General features: G+C 38.5%; 1 pseudogene across 1 annotated transcript; it reads left to right on the top strand.

Moving 5' to 3' along the window:
* Positions 1 to 316: 316 nt before the first annotated feature.
* LOC309826852 (putative G-protein coupled receptor 45) lies at positions 317 to 1,616 on the top strand (annotated as a pseudogene). The gene has a single exon. The product of its transcript is annotated as a putative G-protein coupled receptor 45 (transcript).
* Positions 1,617 to 17,974: the final 16,358 nt, after the last annotated feature.

The following is a 17,974-nucleotide window of genomic DNA, read 5'->3' as shown; positions in this document are numbered from 1 at the left end:
TAAAATACATGCTGATTATGGAAATGTTGATTACAAATTCTGGTCCCCCACAAGGTAGGTCTGATCAGGTTTCCTGGGTTACATGACAAGGCTCGTCGTATTTGTGAAGACCAAGCCTTTTCCCCACGTGGTAAATAAGTGAGTCAGCTCCACTCTGATGTTTAAAATACCTGTAAAAGGTAAAAACTGCTCTATTCAACCCATGCTTGGAAGGTCTAACCCCCTTCTCTTTCATGCTTCTTTGCAACAGGCCAGTGAGAGCGTCCAAGTAGAAAGCTGCGGACACAGTCATTGTCACGGAGATGATGAGGCTGTGATGAATCGCAAATCCCAGCCAGTTGCTCCCAAAGAGGCAGGCTCCTCCCAGCCCTTGCAGCGCCCTCTAGATCCAAGAAAACCGGGAGGAAAATGCAGCCAGCAGAAAGAATGCAGCAGCCCCTGAAGCGCTGAGGCCCCTTCCTCTCCTTTCTGCCCCAGCTCCAGGACTTCCTCCATGATGGCCTCTAACCGCTCGTCCATTGAGACCTACGAATACCTGCTGCCCAAAGGGAGCCACGCGGCAGACTCTCGGGCACCCCCTTCACCTGCGCCCCTCAGGATGTCCCTGGCAGTCCTCATGATGCTGATGATCGTGGTGGGGTTCCTCAGCAACACCGTGGTCTGCATCATCGTGTACCAGAGGCCGGCCATGCACTCCACCATCACCCTGCTGCTGGCCACGCTGGCCTTCTCGTACATCATACTGTCCTTGTGTTTCATGCCCTTCACCGTCGTAACCCTTATCACTGTTTCCTGGCACTTCGGGGACTCCTTCTGCAGTCTCTCGGCTGCGCTCTACTGGTCCTTCGTCCTGGAGGGCGTGGCCATCCTACTCATCATCAGTGTGGACCACTTCCTCATCATCGTCCAGCGTCAGGAAAGGCTGAACCCCCGCAGGGCCAAGGTGATCACCGCCGTGTCCTGGGCTCTGTACTTCTGTGTCTCAACCCTGTTGCTGGGCGACTGGCCGCAGGTGGAGGTGCCAGCGCGGGCACCACAATGCATGCTGGGTTACACCGAGTTGCTGGCCGGCCGCGCCTAAGTGCTGACGCTGGTGGGGGCCGCCTTCTTCGCGACCTTCGCCGTGATGCTCAGCTCCTACCTGGGCATACTGCACACAGTGTGCAAGGACGCCGTGCACGTGCACAACAAGTCCTACAGCCTGGACCTGCAGCTGCCAACCTGCACCGGCCTGCGGGGGCTCCAACGGCAGCAGCAGGTCAGCCTGGACCTGAGCTTCAAAACCAAGGCCTTCACCACCATCCTGATCCTCTTCGTGGGCTTCTCGCTGTGCTGGCTGCCACACTCTGTCTACAGCCTGCTGTCCCGTGTTCAACTGGAGGTTCTACTGCGGACACACATTCTACACCACCAGCCTCTGCGTCCTAGAGCTCAGCTACCTCAAGTCTGTCTTCAACCCCATCATCTACTGCTGGTGAATCAAGAAGTTCTGTGAGGCCTGTCTGGAGCTGCTGCCTCAGACCTTCCAGATCCTCCCCAAAGTGCCTGAGCGGATCCGGAGGAGAAGCCAGCTGAGCACCATCTACGCATGCACCAAAAACCAGTACCCTGTGTAGGGGAGGGGCAGTTAGCCCCACCCCCACCCCCCATCCCCTGCTGCCCCCCACTCAGCTTCCTGGGACTTCCGTGCAGTCAGCACTTGGTGGGGCCTCTTAAGTACAAAGGGACTTATTTTTTACCAGGTGAGCTGCTTCTCCCAAGTTTGCACCATGAATTATTTTTGTTTCTCGCTGAGGGTCTGATGGAAACTGGATGGTCAAGTAAAAAGGGGAAAGGGGTGGGTGATGAAGGAGTTGGGTCAAACCTTAGGGAGGCAAGGGGATCAGGGAGGGAGGTTGGCTGTGGGGCAGGAGGAAGGCTCTGTCTAAAGAGTTCCCTCAAGACCTGCCTCGGAGGCACCCATTGTGCCATGTTCTGATGTGAGAGATCCAAGTAGGTTCATCGCTGGGTCATCAATCACTACTGGGCACCAGCATTCTTCAGAGGCGTTTGTGTCTGTGGCATATGTTGTGGAAACTTGCAAGGTTCTTTACATTGGTCAGATGTGCATTTCAGATGATGCCAAATCACGCTTTCTATAAACCAAAGTCACACGGGAAATAGAGAAGCCCCTGGGCTTTTCAGCTCCCCATGTGACACATGGGAGGCCTTGGTGGATCGAAGCCCAGAGAATGTTCGAGGGCAGCTCAGCTGAAACGATAAGACCACCCCAGTTCACATCCTCAACCCTCCTCCCTGGACCAGCCCACCCGGCCCCTCACCCTGAAGCTTGTCACCTCCCTGCCTGCCGTGACAGCTCCCACCCCTTCTCTCTTTCTCACCTCTGGTCCCCAGCGCCCCCCTTCTCATTTGATCTGTCCCTATGAGCAGGAACCACACTTCTTTTCCTGTGATTCATCTTTTCAGCAAGTACTTGTAGTGACTTGCTTTCAGTCTCAGAAGGGGTCTGGGGCTTTGTTTACATGTTTCTTTCCACACCCTGCGGCTGCCACATCATCCTGTCACAGGACCTGTGGCGGGGGCACAACAAGCCCCTACCCCTGCCACCCATTGCTTGGCTGCCCCTATTGACCTCTGTGTTCCTCTACCTCACTCAGGGCTGCAGGAGTCTGACCACTGCCATCTGGGTCCTCTCCAGGGACCTTGGTCCCCCAGCCCAAGCAGGATTGGGATCCCAGGAGGGCAGCTGCCTAGAGGGGAGGGGACCCTTCAGCTTGTTCTGTACATGTGGCCTCTAACCCAGGGCCCCCTTTACCACCGGGAGCTTCTGATGCTGAGTCCAAGGCATGCGGTTGAGTCGATGGAGCTCTCTTTACAGTCTCAGATTCTCATGAAAGTCCAGCAGTGAGGTGGGGTCCCTGCCCACTGGGTTGTTCAGGACTCAGGCTCCACCCAGGGCATCATCCTCATCTTTGTGGTCAGTCCAGGTTACAGCCAGGTCTGTGTCCTGGCTCCTCAGGAGACAAAAGTGTGGAGGAGGGTGGGATAAAGCATATCTACACTCCCCTGGTCTTTCCTGGTCTTCCCTGGTCCAGAGCCCAGTCACATGATCACACCAGCTGCAAAGGAGGCTGGGAGATCAAAAGGCAGTTTTGGAGTCCTCCCTCTAGCTTATTAGTGCCAGAAACTTACCAGCCCACCAGAGGGCTGAAACTAGCCCCACAACCCCCTGGGCCATGAAGTCAACTGTCTCAGGACTTGACTCCAACCTCAGGTGGGCTAGCAGCAACCCCAGGACACCCCAAGCTATGCAAACAGCCATGCTGGGACTTGGCCCCATGCACAAACTGGCTGGCAGCCACCACATGAATCAGGGCCTGGCAGCCAACTGGGCCAATGGCCAGTTCCACCTACCAGAGCACCCACAGTAGTCAGTCCTCCCACAAGAGAAGGGCCCATGCAGTTCATATAAGGGGCACACCTGGATCATAGCTCTGGTGACCAGAGGGCAGTGTGCTGCTAGGCCACATAAGGAATCTCCCACATAAAACCACTTCTCCAAGATCAAGAAACTTAACTGAATTATCTAATACATAGAAATAAACATAGAGAATTAAGCAAAATGAGGATACAAAGGAATATTTTCCAAAAGGAGGAATAGGACAAAACCTCAGAAGAACTAAAAGAAGTGTAGATAAGCAATTTAAAAGAGTTCAAGGTAATGATCATAAAGATGCTTGCCAAACCCAAGAGAAGAAAGGATGAACAGAGTGAAAATTTCAACAAAGAGTTAGAAAATTTAAAGAAGAACCAAACAGATCTGATGAATAGAAAAACTGAAATAAAAAATACACTAGAAGGAATCAGCAGTAGATTAGATGATTCAGAAGAAACAGATCAGCAAACTTGAAGCATAGTATAAATCATCCAAGCTGAATAGAAAAAAAGAAAAAATAATTTTTAAGAGTAAGGATATTTTAAGGGGCCTCTGGGGCAACATCAAGTGTACTAACATTCACATTATAAAGGTCCCAGAAAGAGAAGAGGGAGAGAAGCGGAAGAGAATTTATTTGAAGACATAATAGCTGAAAACTTCCTTAGTCTGGGGAGGAAAACAGAATTCCAGATCCAGAAAGCACAGAGAGTCCCCCTACAAATGAAACTAAAGAGTTCTACATCAAGACATATCAAAACTAAAATGGCAAAGATAAAGAGAGAATCTTAAGTGCAGCAAGAGAAAAACAACTAGTTATGTACAAGGGAACTCCCATAAGACTCTCAACTGACTTTTCAGCAGAAACTTTGCAGGCCAGAAGGGAATGATATGATATATTCAAAGTGATGAAAGGAAAACTCCTACAACTAAAAATATTCTACCTAGCAAGGCTATCATTCACATTTGAAAGAGAGAAAATAGTTTTACAGAAAGCAAAATCTAAAAGGCCTCAGAACAGCTAAACCAGCTTTACAGGCAATGTTAAAGGGAATTCTCTAAGCAGAAAAGACCACAGCTAGAAATATAAAAATACGACAGAAACAATAATAGGTAAAGACAAACATACAGTAAACATAGTAGAGAAATGTAGTAAAATTATCCATATCTACTACCATCTATCAATTATATGTTTTGTGTATTAAAGGGTACACAAAATAAAAAAATATGTAAAATATTATGTCAAAAAATTAAACTTTGGGAGAGGGAGAGAAATGCATGGTTGTTAGAATGAACTCAAATTTAAAATTATATCAACTTAAAATAATCATATATATAGGTATATGTAGATATATATTTGGTATATATGAACCTTATGATAACCACAAACAGAAACCTATAATAGGTACACACACACACAAAAAGGGGAAAGAATCTAAACATAGCATTAGTCATTAAATTACAAAGGAAGACAGCAAAACAAGAGAAAAAGGAATAAAAAGAACTACAAAAACAACCAGAAAACAATTAACAAAATGCTAATAAGTACATACCTATACTTACTTTACAATCTCTTTATTTTTTAAAAAAATTTTTATTGGTATATAGTTGATTTACAATGTTGTGTTAGTTTCAGGTGCACAGCAAAGTGAATCAGTTACACATATACATATATCCACTCTTTTTTAGAATCTTTTCCAATACAGTCCATTACATAATATTAAGTAGAGTTCCCTGTGCTATACAGTAGGTCATTATTAGTTATCTATTTTATGTGCAGTAGTGTGTATATGTCAACCCTAATCTTTGAATTCATCCCCCCTCCCTTTATCCCCTGGTAACCATAAGTTTGTTTTCTACATCTGCAACTCTATTTCTGTTTTGTAGATAATTTCATTTGTACCATTTTTTTTAGATTTCTCATATAAGTGATATCATATGATATTTGTCTTTCTCTGTCTGACTTACTTCACTCAGTATGACAATCTCTAGGTCCATCCATGTTGCTGCAAATGGCATTATTTTGTTCATTTTTATAGCTGAGTAATATTCCACTGTATATATGTACAACATCTTCTTTATCCATCCCTCTGTTGATGGATATTTAGGTGCTTCCATGTCCTAGCTATTGCACATACTGTTGCAATGAATATTGGGGTGCATGTATCTTTCTGAATTATGGTTTTCTCCAAATATATGCCAAGGAGTGGGATAGCTGGATCATACAGTAGCTCTATTTTTATTTTTTTAAGGAACCGTCATACTGTCTCCCATAGTGGCTGTATAATCCCTTTAACTGTCAATGGACTAAATTCTCCAATGAAAATAAATAAAGTGACTGAATGAATAATAATAAAAAAAAAAGGATACATAAATATGCTGCCGACAAGACACTCACTTCAGATCCAAAGACACACACAGACTGAAAATGAGGGGATGGAAAAATGTATTCCATGCAAACAGAAATGAAGAAAAAGCTGGGGGAGCAATACTTAGACAAAGTAGACTTTAAAACAAAGACTAATAGGAAACAAAGAAGGCCATTACATAATGATAAAGGGATCAAACAAACAAGAAGATATAAGAATTGTAATAATATATACACCCAACCTAGGAGCAACTAAATACATAAAGCAAATGTTAGCAAACATAAAGGGAGAAACTGACAGTAATACAAGAATAGTAGGGGACTTTAATGCCCCACTTACTTCAATGGACAGATTATCCAGATCAAAAATCAATTAGGGAAACACTGGCCTTAAGTCACATATTTTACTAGTTGGCATTAATAGGTATATTTGCAACTTTTCATCCAAAAGCAGCAGAATACACATTCTTCTCAAGAAAACATGGAACATTATGCAGGACACATCACATCACAAAACAAGTCTCAATGAATTTAAGAAGACTGAAAACATGTTAAGCATCTTTTCTGATTCAATACATTAAAAGGATTTTACAACATGAGGAAGGTTCAGTATCTCTATAAGGAAAACAATTAGCATGATACACCACATTAATAAATTGAATAATAAAAATCAGATTATCATCTCAATACCTGCAGAAAGAGCTTTTGACAAAATTCACCATCCAAATATAATAAAAAACTCTCAACAAAGTGGGTATAGAAGGAACATACCTCAACATAATAAAGACCGTATGTGACAAATCGACAGCCAACATCATACTCAACAGTAAACGCTGAAAGTATTTCCTCTAAGATCAGGAAAAAGACAAGGATGTCCACTTTTACCAGTTTTATTCAACATAGTATTGGAAGTCTTAGCCACAGTAATCAGACAAGAAAAAGAAAAAAAATGCACCCAAATTGAAAAGGAAGATGTAAAACAGTCACTGTCTGCAGATGACAGGATACTATATGTAGAAACCCTAAAGGTGCGAACAAATAACCATTAGAACTAATAAATAAATTCAGTAAAGTTGTAGGATAAAAAAGTCATATACAGAAATATGTTACAGTTCTATACACTTACAACAAACCATCAGAAGAGAAATTAAGAAAACAATCAAATTTACAATTGCATCAAGAAGAATAAAATACCTAGGAATAAATCTAACCAAGGAGGTAAAAGATCTGTACTCAGAAAACTATAAGACATTGATGAAAGAAATTGAAGATGACACAAACAAATGTGTAAATACACTGTGCTCATGGATTGGAAGAATTAATGTTGTTAAAATGACCTTACTACCTAAGGCAATCTACAGCTTCAATGAAATCCCTATAAAATACCAATGACTATTTTCACAGAACTAGAAAAATTGATCTTAAAATTTGTATGGAAGCACAAAAGAACGCTGAATAGCCAGGAAAATCTTGAGAGAGAGGAACAAAGCTGGAGGTATTATGCTTCCTGATTTCAAACTATAATATACAGCTACAGTAATCAAACCAGTATGATACTGACACCAAAAAGATATATGGATCAATGGAACAGAATAGAGATCCCAGAAATAAACACATATTTTATGGTCAATTAATCTATGACAAAGTAGGCAAGAATATACAGGTGGGAAAAGATAGACTCTTCAATAAATGACCTTGGGAATACTGGACAGCTACATGTAAAAGAAATAAACTGAATCACTTTCTCACCCCATAAACTCAAGGTGAATTGAAGACTTAATTGTAAAACCTGAAACTCCTAGAAGGAAACATGGGCAGTACACTCTTCGACATTTGTTTTAACAATACTTTTTTGGGTCTGTCTCTTCTGGCAAGGAAAGCAAAAGCAAAAATAAACAAATTGGACTTCATCAAACTAAAACGCTTTCCCACAGTGAAGTAAACTATCAACAAAATTAAAATGCCACTTACTGAATGGGAGAAGATATTTACAAACAATATACCTGATAAGGGGATAATATCCAAAATATAGAAGGGACTCATACAGCTCAAAATCAAAACCCTGATTAAACTGGGTAGAGGACATGAATAGACATGTTTCCAAAGAAGACACACAGATGGCCAACAGACATTTGAAAATATGTTCAACTCACTAATCGTAAGGGGAATGCAAAACTACAATGAGATACTACCTCTCACCTGTCAGAATGGCTATCATCAAAAAGTCAATAAATAGTGAATATTGGCAGAATGTGGAGAAAAGGAAAAACCCTCAAGAACTGTTGGGATTGTAATTTGGTTCAACAGTTCTAGAAAACAATATAGATGTTCCTCAAAAAACTAAAAATAGAACTGCCATATGATCCAGCAATTGCACTTCTGCATATTTACTTGAAAAACAAAAACACTAATTTAAAAAGGCTTATGCACTCCAATGTTCATTGCAGAATTATTTACAATATCCAAGATAATGTAAGCAACCTTTTTATCCATTGATAGGAAAATGGATGCACACAATGGAATATTAGTTACAAAAAGTATGAAATCCTGCCATTTGCAACAATAAGGAGGGACCTAGAGGGTATTAGCCTAAGTGAAATTAGTCAGACAGAGACAGACAAATACTGCATCTCACTTATATGTGTGATCTAAAAAACAAAACAAACAAAGAAAACAAAGTAAAAGAGACTCGTAGATACAGAGAATAAATGGATGATTGCCTGAAGGGAGGGTTTGGGGTGTAGGCAAAATAGGTGAAGCGTGTTAAGAGGTATAGACCTCCAGTTACATAATAAATAAGTCAGGAGTATATAATATATAGCATAAGGAATAGGTCAATAATATTGTAATAAGTTTTTACGGAGACAGATGGTTACTAGACTTATCATGATGCTCATTTTATAATTTATGTAAATGTCAAATCATTATGTAGTACACCTAAAATTAACCTAATATTGTATGTCAACTATATTTCAATAATAAAACAAAACAATAATAATGGTAATAGTAAAAGAGTTCCTTTAGCAACTACCTTGGAGCCACACAGACTGGTAACCTTGAGCTATGTGTTAGCCCCTTCGGTCTTGCACATCATCAATCCTGTAGGCTACTGTGTGCTACAGCAGATAATAGGATCTTTAGTAGAAAAATTATAACTACATGTAAAGGGAGAAATATAATGTCTCACTTTATAATGGAAGGAAAGAGGAGCCCGCTCAATTACAAGCTTCACTTGTACACAGGTAAGTTGCAGACATGGATAGTAATCATTCTATGCCCAGCTCTTTACCGTACATGACCAAAACCAGCATGGTACCTGCATCTTAAATACTGCAGAGAATAAAAGATCTATATTAAAAAATTTAACATTTTAAAACCATATTGAAAATTTATGTTAAGAAATACTTAATAGTTAAAATATTATTGCTACCTTATTACCATGTCAGATTTTTTAAAGGAGTAAGTGTGAAAGAAATTCAAAATATAAACTGAGGGCTTCCCTGGTGGCGCAGTGGTTGAGAGTCCGCCTGCCGATGCAGGGGACACGGGTTCGTGCCCCGGTCCGGGAAGATCACACATGCCGCGGAGCGACTGGGCCCGTGAGCCATGGTCACTGAGCCTGAGCGTCCAGAGCCTGTGCTCTGCAACGGGAGAGCCCACAGCAGTGAGAGGCCGGCGTACTGCAAAAAAAAAAAAAAAAAAAAAATCAGCCTAACCTTTATATTGCATAGCATTTTCTGTTGCACGCATTAATGCAAATTCAGAAGTTCTGGTTGTTATCTGTTTTGTATTTTTTTTTCCAACTAGGTGAGTCTAAAAGTAAAGAGGAACCACAAGCAAATGCAGTTTTCCTATAGAAATGCCTTAGCTATTACATGGTCCTTTACACTAAAAGCTTTGGAAAGGTGGTATTTTAGCTTTTTATGTTTCTAACACTAATTGCTACTTCTACACACTGCAACACTCTCAACTAAGTTTTATGATTTATTTTTAAAGAAGAACCTATTTTGAGAAGAGATTTGAAAGTTAAATACTATGAGGACCAGTATTACCTTCTGCCCACTTATTAAAAGATTAAGTCCTGGACAATCTCATTTTTGGTGGTATGTTACAAGTATGATACAGTACAGTGAAATAAAAGCTGTTTTTTTCTCCAAAACTTAATGTTTTATATTGTCCGTGTTTCTTTTTAACTAGAAAAAAAATAGAATGAATACCACACCCACTGAAGGTTTGAAAAGTCCTTTGGTTAAAACAGCAATGACAGAAGTGATTCATGTACAAAACACAGTTCAGGGCTAAAAATGTAATCACAGAGATGCTAGAAATGAAGGATGCTGGAAATAATAAGGAGCCTATAAGGTCAATTTTGCCATCTAATCGAAGTTTGTGTTACAGTAAAATCATTTTGTTCTTGTTTTTAAATCAAATATTAAGGAGCAACAGTGAGTACAAATTTTTATTGAATAAGAAATTTCATTTTATTTGCAAATTTGAAATCATTAAATTGAAATCTGTGTAAGATTCAAAATAAAATTAAGGATTTATTTGCCTCAAATTCTTTATTGAACAAGTGAGTGGGAATGTGGTATGGATGTTTTAAAAATAAACACAAATTATGCAGAGACTTGTGACAAACCACAAACTCTGGCAAAAGGAAATTATAGAGTTTTACTTTAAGAAAAGAACATAACTAAAAGTTGTGTGTAAATCATTTTATTTTTACAAGGTCAATTTCAAATAAAATTCAGAGTCTGTAATTGTAAATGTACTTCCTTTCTACTCCTGGAAATACACCTATCACACTAAAGCATAATACTACATTTATTTCATGTAATTGTTGTGCTGGCCATAATTGTTTGTCATGACTTTCTCTTAATTCATCTCACCTCACAGTTACAAATACACTTCTATACTGAAGGCTAACAATGTTGGAACTCCAATCTTATCCTCTGTGTTTAACTCCATACCCATATAACCAGGTAATTTTGAATATTTTACCTGAAATTCTCACAGTAAATTTAAATGTGCAGAAATGAATTTACTATCCTTCTGACACCTGTAAAACTTAACATGATTAAAGGTTACCAGTACCAATCAGATAACCTAAGGTAAATCTTCCCTTTTCTTACCTGGGAAAGGAAATACACTCCAACAGAGCTACCTACTCCAACTCCATAAGTAGCTCTCACTCCTCTCTTTAATTACAGCACTTCTAGCCAATACAGGGGTGGATACATTACCCATGCCTGACCAAACCACTGCATGAATATGTAAAAATTATAAAAATAATTAAAATGTTAAAGATTGAAATTCTTCCTATTCATAGAGTTTTTATGGACATCTGCTCAATTTATCTTTTGTATCATTTTATAGAGCCCTACTTTATTTCTGGTATGGCTTTTTGCCTTATTGTCTATTTTGTCAGATATTAATGCATTCTTACCATCTCCAAGTTGCTTTTTTTCTAGTATATCTTTTTTACCCTTTGACTTTCAATCTTTCTTTCCCTTTTTCTGTGTTGTCCATATATAGCAGTAAACACCATATAGCTACACTTTCTAAACATATATAGGGTGATGATCTGCCGTTTGTGTTTTGAGACTTTAGTCAATTTTTAGAATTTTTCCTATCTTCCTATTATGTACTTTCTATTTGTCCCTCTTTTTCACTTTCTTTTTCTTTTTCTGTCTGTCTTGCCTTTTTTGCAATTATTCAGTATGTAGTTTTATTTTCTCATTCTATTTTCCCTCTACTTGTTGAGAAGCTATGTAGTCTATGTCTCCTTTTATTGATGTATAATTTACATACAATGAATATCTCAGGTCTTCCATGTACAATTTGATCATATTGAAAATGCACCTGTATAATCTATACTAAATCAATATATAGAACTTTTCCATCACTCCTGAAAGATCCTTTGTTCACCTTCTCAGTCAAACCATCTCCACCCCTTGAAACAACCATGTATCTGATATCTATTACAGATAGCACAGACTAGTTTTATCTGTTATAGAACTTCATATAAATTGAATCATACGGTAGACTCTCTTTTATACTGGGCTTTTTTCACTCATCCATCAGTACCCATGTATCAGATGTTTATTGCTTTAAATTGATAAGTAGTACTCCATTGTATGAATGTATTATAATTTTGTATTTTGGGTTTTGTTTTATTAAAATACATTCTCCTATTTATGGCTATCTGAGCCATTTATAGGTTTAGGTTACTGTGAATAAAACCGCTCTGGGGCTTCCCTGGTGGCGCAGTGGTTGAGAGTCTGCCTGCCGATGCAGGGAACACAGGTTCGTGCCCCGGTCTGGGAAGATCCCACATGCCGCGAAGCGTCTGGGCCTGTGAGCCATGGCTGCTGAGCCTGCGCGTCCAGAGCCTGTGCTCCGCAACGGGAGAGGCCACAACAGTGAGAGGCCCGCGTACCGCAAAAAACAAAAAAAACCCAAAAAAACAAAAAAACTGCTCTGAATGTTTTTTTTCAAGCCTATGTGGGGGTGTGTGGGCACAGAGTTTCGATTTCCTTTGGATAAATAACTAGTTGTGGATAGGGTAGATGCATGTTTAACTTTTTAAGAAAGTGACAACAGTTTGCCAAAGTTTTCAACTATGCTCACCTTACTCCCTACTTATAAGCTTTATGTTTTTTTCTTTTCTTCTTACAAACATATGTATTATTATTGTTTCACAAGTTTGTTTAAATTTACCCACACATTTGCCAATATCTTTGCAACCAGAATATTCTCTCATCAACCACAGATCTTCCCCATGGGATGATTTTATTTCTTCCTCAATTCCTGCCTTGATATGTTATCCTGTGAGTGTCAGCTGGCTGTAAGATCTCTCAGGTTTTCCCTTTATAGTATCATTATTTTATCCTCATTCTTGAAGAAAGCTTCTCTCAATATTGAATTCTTGAGTGTTCATTTGTCTCAGAATTTGGAAGATACTCCACTGTCTTCTGGTTTCCATTGGTGCTGTTAAGAAGCAGCCATCAAAGTTAATTATGGTGACTTTGGCGGTGATTTCTGTTTCTTCTCAGGCTATTTTTCCTTCTTGATGTACAGTTTCAATATTACAGGCCCAGGCTGGATTTCTCTTCACTTTTCACTAATCTGTTGAGATATATGGAGCTTCTTAGATTTTTGATTTTTTCACTTCAAGTGTTGCTTCTCTCCATTTTTGTTCTTGTCTTCTTCTGGGACTCTGAAAAGCTATATGGTGTAACTTCTCACTCTCTCATCCCTGACTTTTAAACACTCTGTTGTATCTTAATCTCTCTGCATTCTGGATAATTCTTAAAATGTATTTTCTGTCTTAAAGTTCTCTATTAAACTCTGGAATTTAGTCTATCCTTTGAGTTTTAAAATTCAATTAGGTGTATAATATATTGTGCACACACATGTATTTATAATATTTCTACAAGTCTTATTTTGTTATATTTAACTCTCTTATTCTTTGTAGTTTTTTGTTCCTTGCTTTTATTTATATCGTGCTCTTCGTTTTCTGAGATGCATTTAATGCAAATATATTGTATTCTTTGCCACCTGATAATTCCAGTTGAAATATATGTTAACATATTTTCTGAAACTTTTGTAGGTCTCATTCCAGGGGCATTATTTCAATATGTACTATGTAACTTTTTATTGTCAGCAGCATATTCTCATTGGAATTGCATCTGTGGGACATTTTTACGCTTTTGTTGATGCTATGAGTTTATTTGAAAGCTTATCATCTACAGACCATTTTAAATTCAATTATCTGCTTCATATTTTTCAGACTAAACAATTACTATGATTTCAGACATAAATCAGGGGTCACCTGGCTCATAAAAATTTATCAGGAGAGACTATTTCCTCCCACCTACTCAATATCAATCTCCAGTTCATTTGTTTACTATTCCCTCTGAGTAGGGATTTTACTTAGTATTTAATTTTACACTGAGACTGGTCCCTTGAGGTCTCACCTTTCTATAAAAGTCTTTTCTAAGATGCTCCATCTTTAGCAGAGAGTAAGCTTTGAGTACTATTCCCTTAAGCTCAAGGTTTCCAGAGTGTGACAGAAACTTTTCATTGGAAGATGGTTTTGATATGCACTACTAACAGTAGTATTTTTTCTTTCACTTTATGAGCTCCATAAAGAAAAAATCCTTTTTTGCAATGTCAGATCAGAAATGCATTTTAAAAGGTTTTGAATATTTTATTGAGCATTTTAGTTCTTTCATTTGGAAGATGCTAAGTCATTTGCCATATTGCTAGAGATGAAAGACCTTAGTTTTCTTTACAAGGTAACTCTTTCTCCTATTTCAAGACTTAGTTCAGGCATCATGCTTCCTCCAGGAAATCTTTCCTCTCAGTCCAGATTAAGAACAGTTCTTGTACTCCAAATGTACCTTAAATATTGCCATTTTATATTTAAATTATTCTCTATATGATCTCTGCCACCATTAGACTGTTGATCCTCTTGGGAAAGAATCATGACATATATCTCTTCCTTCAAGGGCTTCACAGATTATGGTAGGGCCTCATTAACATTGTTATATTAATTACTTGACCAGCCCCCTCAATCACAGATATACAAAGTTCTGATTCTTTTCTGGTTCCCTGGTTTCCCTTTAAAGCAACTACCTCTTGGAATAGCAATCCCAAGTTCTAGTGCTTTTAGCTATTTTTCCCCACCTTTTCACCTTATGTAGTTACTATTTATGTGTATGCATGTGTGCAGTGAGAACACTTAAGATCTACTCCCATAGCAAATTTCAATTATATAATATAGCATTAGTAACAATAATCACCATGTTTACATTAGATCCCAGAGTTTATTCATCTTATAAGTGAAAGTTTGTACCCTTTGACCAACAGCTTCCCATTGATCCCCCACTCCACCCCCAGCCCCAAGAAACCACCATTCTACTAGTTCAATATTTTTAGATTCCACATATAAGTGAGATTATATGGTATTTGCCTTTTTCTGTCTGGATTATTTCACTTAGCATAATGTCCTCCAGGTTCATCCATGTTGTCTCAATTAGCAGAATTTCCTTCTTTTTAAGCTGAATAATATTCCATACATCATATTTTCTTTATCTATTTATCCATTGGTGGAGACAGGTTTTTTCCCATATCTTGGCTATAGTTAATAACTGTAATGAGCATGGGAGTGCACATATCTCTTCAAGATACTAATATCATTTCCTTTGGATACATACCCAGACGTGGGATTGCTGAATCATGTGATAGTTCTATTTTTAATACTTTAAGGAAACTCCATACTGTTTTCCATAGTGGCAGTACCAATTTACATTCCCACCAACACAAAATGGGAGAATATATCTGTAAATCATATATCTGACAAGGGGTTAATATTCAAAAATATAAGAAACTTATACAATACACACACACACACACACACACACACACACACACACACACACACAAATAACCCAATTTAAAAAACAGGCAAAGAACCTGAATGGATATTTTTCTAAAGATGTACAAGTGACTGAAAGGTATATAAAACTATGCTAAACATCACTAATCATTAGGGAAATGAAAATCAAAACCACAATGAGTTATCACCTCACACTTTTTAGGATGGTACTCATCAAAAAGACAAGACATAATAAGTGCTGATGAGGGTATGGAGAAAAGGAAACACTTGTATACCGTTGTTGGTGGAACTATAAATAAGTGCCTTTAGATTTTAATCTGACATATTTGCATACAGTTATCTTGACTTAAAACTATAAGAGCCTACTTTAGAAACATGAAAAGCAATTAATTTCTCACATCTGAACAGGACTTTAATATTTATCTAGGCTTAACCCATGGTCTTAATTTCAATCCTGTTTTTACTCAAGGCCTTTATTGTCATTCATTACTTCCTATTATTTTCATTCTTTTGAAGTCCCAAATTTTATTTGGAAGCAGAACTGCTACCATCACTTGTGGCACTGATCCATTAGTGTCTAGGAACTCACACTTCCTGGAAATATTTGTCAGTTTTTATTATAGGGTTGCAGGAAGGATCTCAATGGATAAAATAAGAAAAGCACATATTAGAATCCCTCATATATAATAAATGTTCAACTCAAAATAAGACTATTATTGTTGTTATTAAGAATATATCAAACAAATAAATGATCATTAGTACTATTATTATATTTTGGGGAAATTTCATGACTAGGGCTCTACTGGAGATCTTTTATCCTCTCATGAAACTGCACATCTTGTTGAAATGAGTTAATCTTAAACTCTTCCAGTCAGGAACAAGGTTAAACAAAAGTGTAATATAGGAGAATATTTCCTTTCATGCCCCTGACACATTTCCTCTCTCTCAGCAAACATTTAAGCACATTGTTCCTTTACTAATGTCTTATGCTTTCACACTCTTTTGGGCCCATGTCTTCTGAATTAAAAATAAATGAAGGGGCCTCCCTGGTGGCGCAGTGGTTGGGAGTCCACCTGCCAATGCGGGGGACGCGGGTTTGTGCCCCATTCCTGGAGACTCCCACATGCCGTGGAGCAGCTGGGCCCGTGAGCCATGGCCGCTGATTCTGCGCGTCCGGAGCCTGTGCTCCGTGGCGGAAGAGGACGCAGCATTGAGAGTCCCTAGTACCGCAAAAAAAATAATAATAAATAAAAATTAAAAAATAAATGAGGCATTCACTTAAACTATGGAGTTATGGAATTTTAAATTACCCCTTGTCTTAGAGTATTTTTATAACAAAAAAACAAAAGGTAAGACAATCCTTAATCCCATGAAATAAATCCATGTTGTCTGAGATTCTGTACTAGAGCATATCTGACTAGAGCCACAACTCTTCTAATTACTGAGAGTGACCTTGGGCAGGTTTTTCAATCTCTCTGAGCTCCAAAGTGCTCATCTGTGAATTGGGAAAATAATGCTTAAATCATAAGGTTGGTGAGAAGATTTAAAAGAATGAAATAAGCAAAGCACATATTAGAATTCCTGGCATATAACAAATGCTCATCACAAAATAGGGGCTATTGTTACTGTCATTATTATTATTATTATTGATATATTAAATAAATGGCCATTTTTACAAATATGATTGTATTTTAGGGAAATCTTAGTACTGGTGCTCTATTGGAGCTACAGGTTTACACTATCTCTGCATTATATTAGCCTGGTCTTCTCCTTCCTGGGATTATCACAGGGTAAGTTTACATCAGAATGGTTAGAGGTTATACCAGGCATCCTTTTCACAGTTGTAAGTCTACTTTCAAGGATTTATTAAAGACAATGAATGAACTTAGTAAAAAACTCCTATAAATTGCTAGAGCTAGAGAAAAATGTATTTAGTAAACAACGGTGATTTGTATTTGAATGACTCTTCCAGCCAAAAACCAGAATGTGTGTGTGGGAGTAGAAGGTTGGAGAATACATTCAAATATTACTAAGGCAAAGATTCCTGAGCTAGTCGATGGCACCTTAGAGAAAAATAAGGGACACAGCAAATTGTACAGTGCAGTCAGGTCGGTGTTGCATATGTGCCCTTACAACTTACTTTCATTCCATCTGCCTCTTCTTCACTCAGCAGAGTTAAGCATGAGCTAGTTACCATTCTGTGTAACGCCCTTCTCAGGTTTCCCTTGAACATTTAGAACTTGAATCCAGACACTTTTTGTTTTCATCGATTTTCATTAAATTTAATACTTGCCTCCTCCTGGACACTCACCTTGCTTCTGACATATTTAAATGGCTGCCTCATGAAAGGCCCTCACTACTTCTGTGTCTTTCATCTCCATTTACATCTACGTCACTTGCCTTTCTTTCAGTTAAGTCCTGCTGACCTTCAATTGAAATTTTTCCCCTTCCTTTGTTTCTTTTACAGGCATTTCCCCAATCTCTATGTTAAAACCAACCTTTTTTTTTGCATCACCTTCCTGAGAAATTCCATTTGTAATCAAAGTCTTACCTCCATACACATAATGGCCAAATCAACTTCTCCACACCCATTCTTTAGCCCTACCAGCCATGCGATGGTCTCATGTCAAAACCAATATTACCTTTCAAACTTGACGTTATAGTATTTAACTCTAGGTCTATTTCTCTCCAAAATACTATTTCATGATGCAGTGTGAAAGTTATTATGACACACACAGGGAAAAAAAAAGGTGCTGACATTTATCAACCT

The sequence above is a fragment of the Grampus griseus genome (assembly GCF_964374135.1).
Source record: "Grampus griseus genome assembly, chromosome: 8".
In the NCBI taxonomy this organism is placed as follows: Eukaryota; Metazoa; Chordata; class Mammalia; order Artiodactyla; family Delphinidae; genus Grampus; species Grampus griseus.
This window is presented reverse-complemented; position numbering and strand designations above follow the sequence as displayed.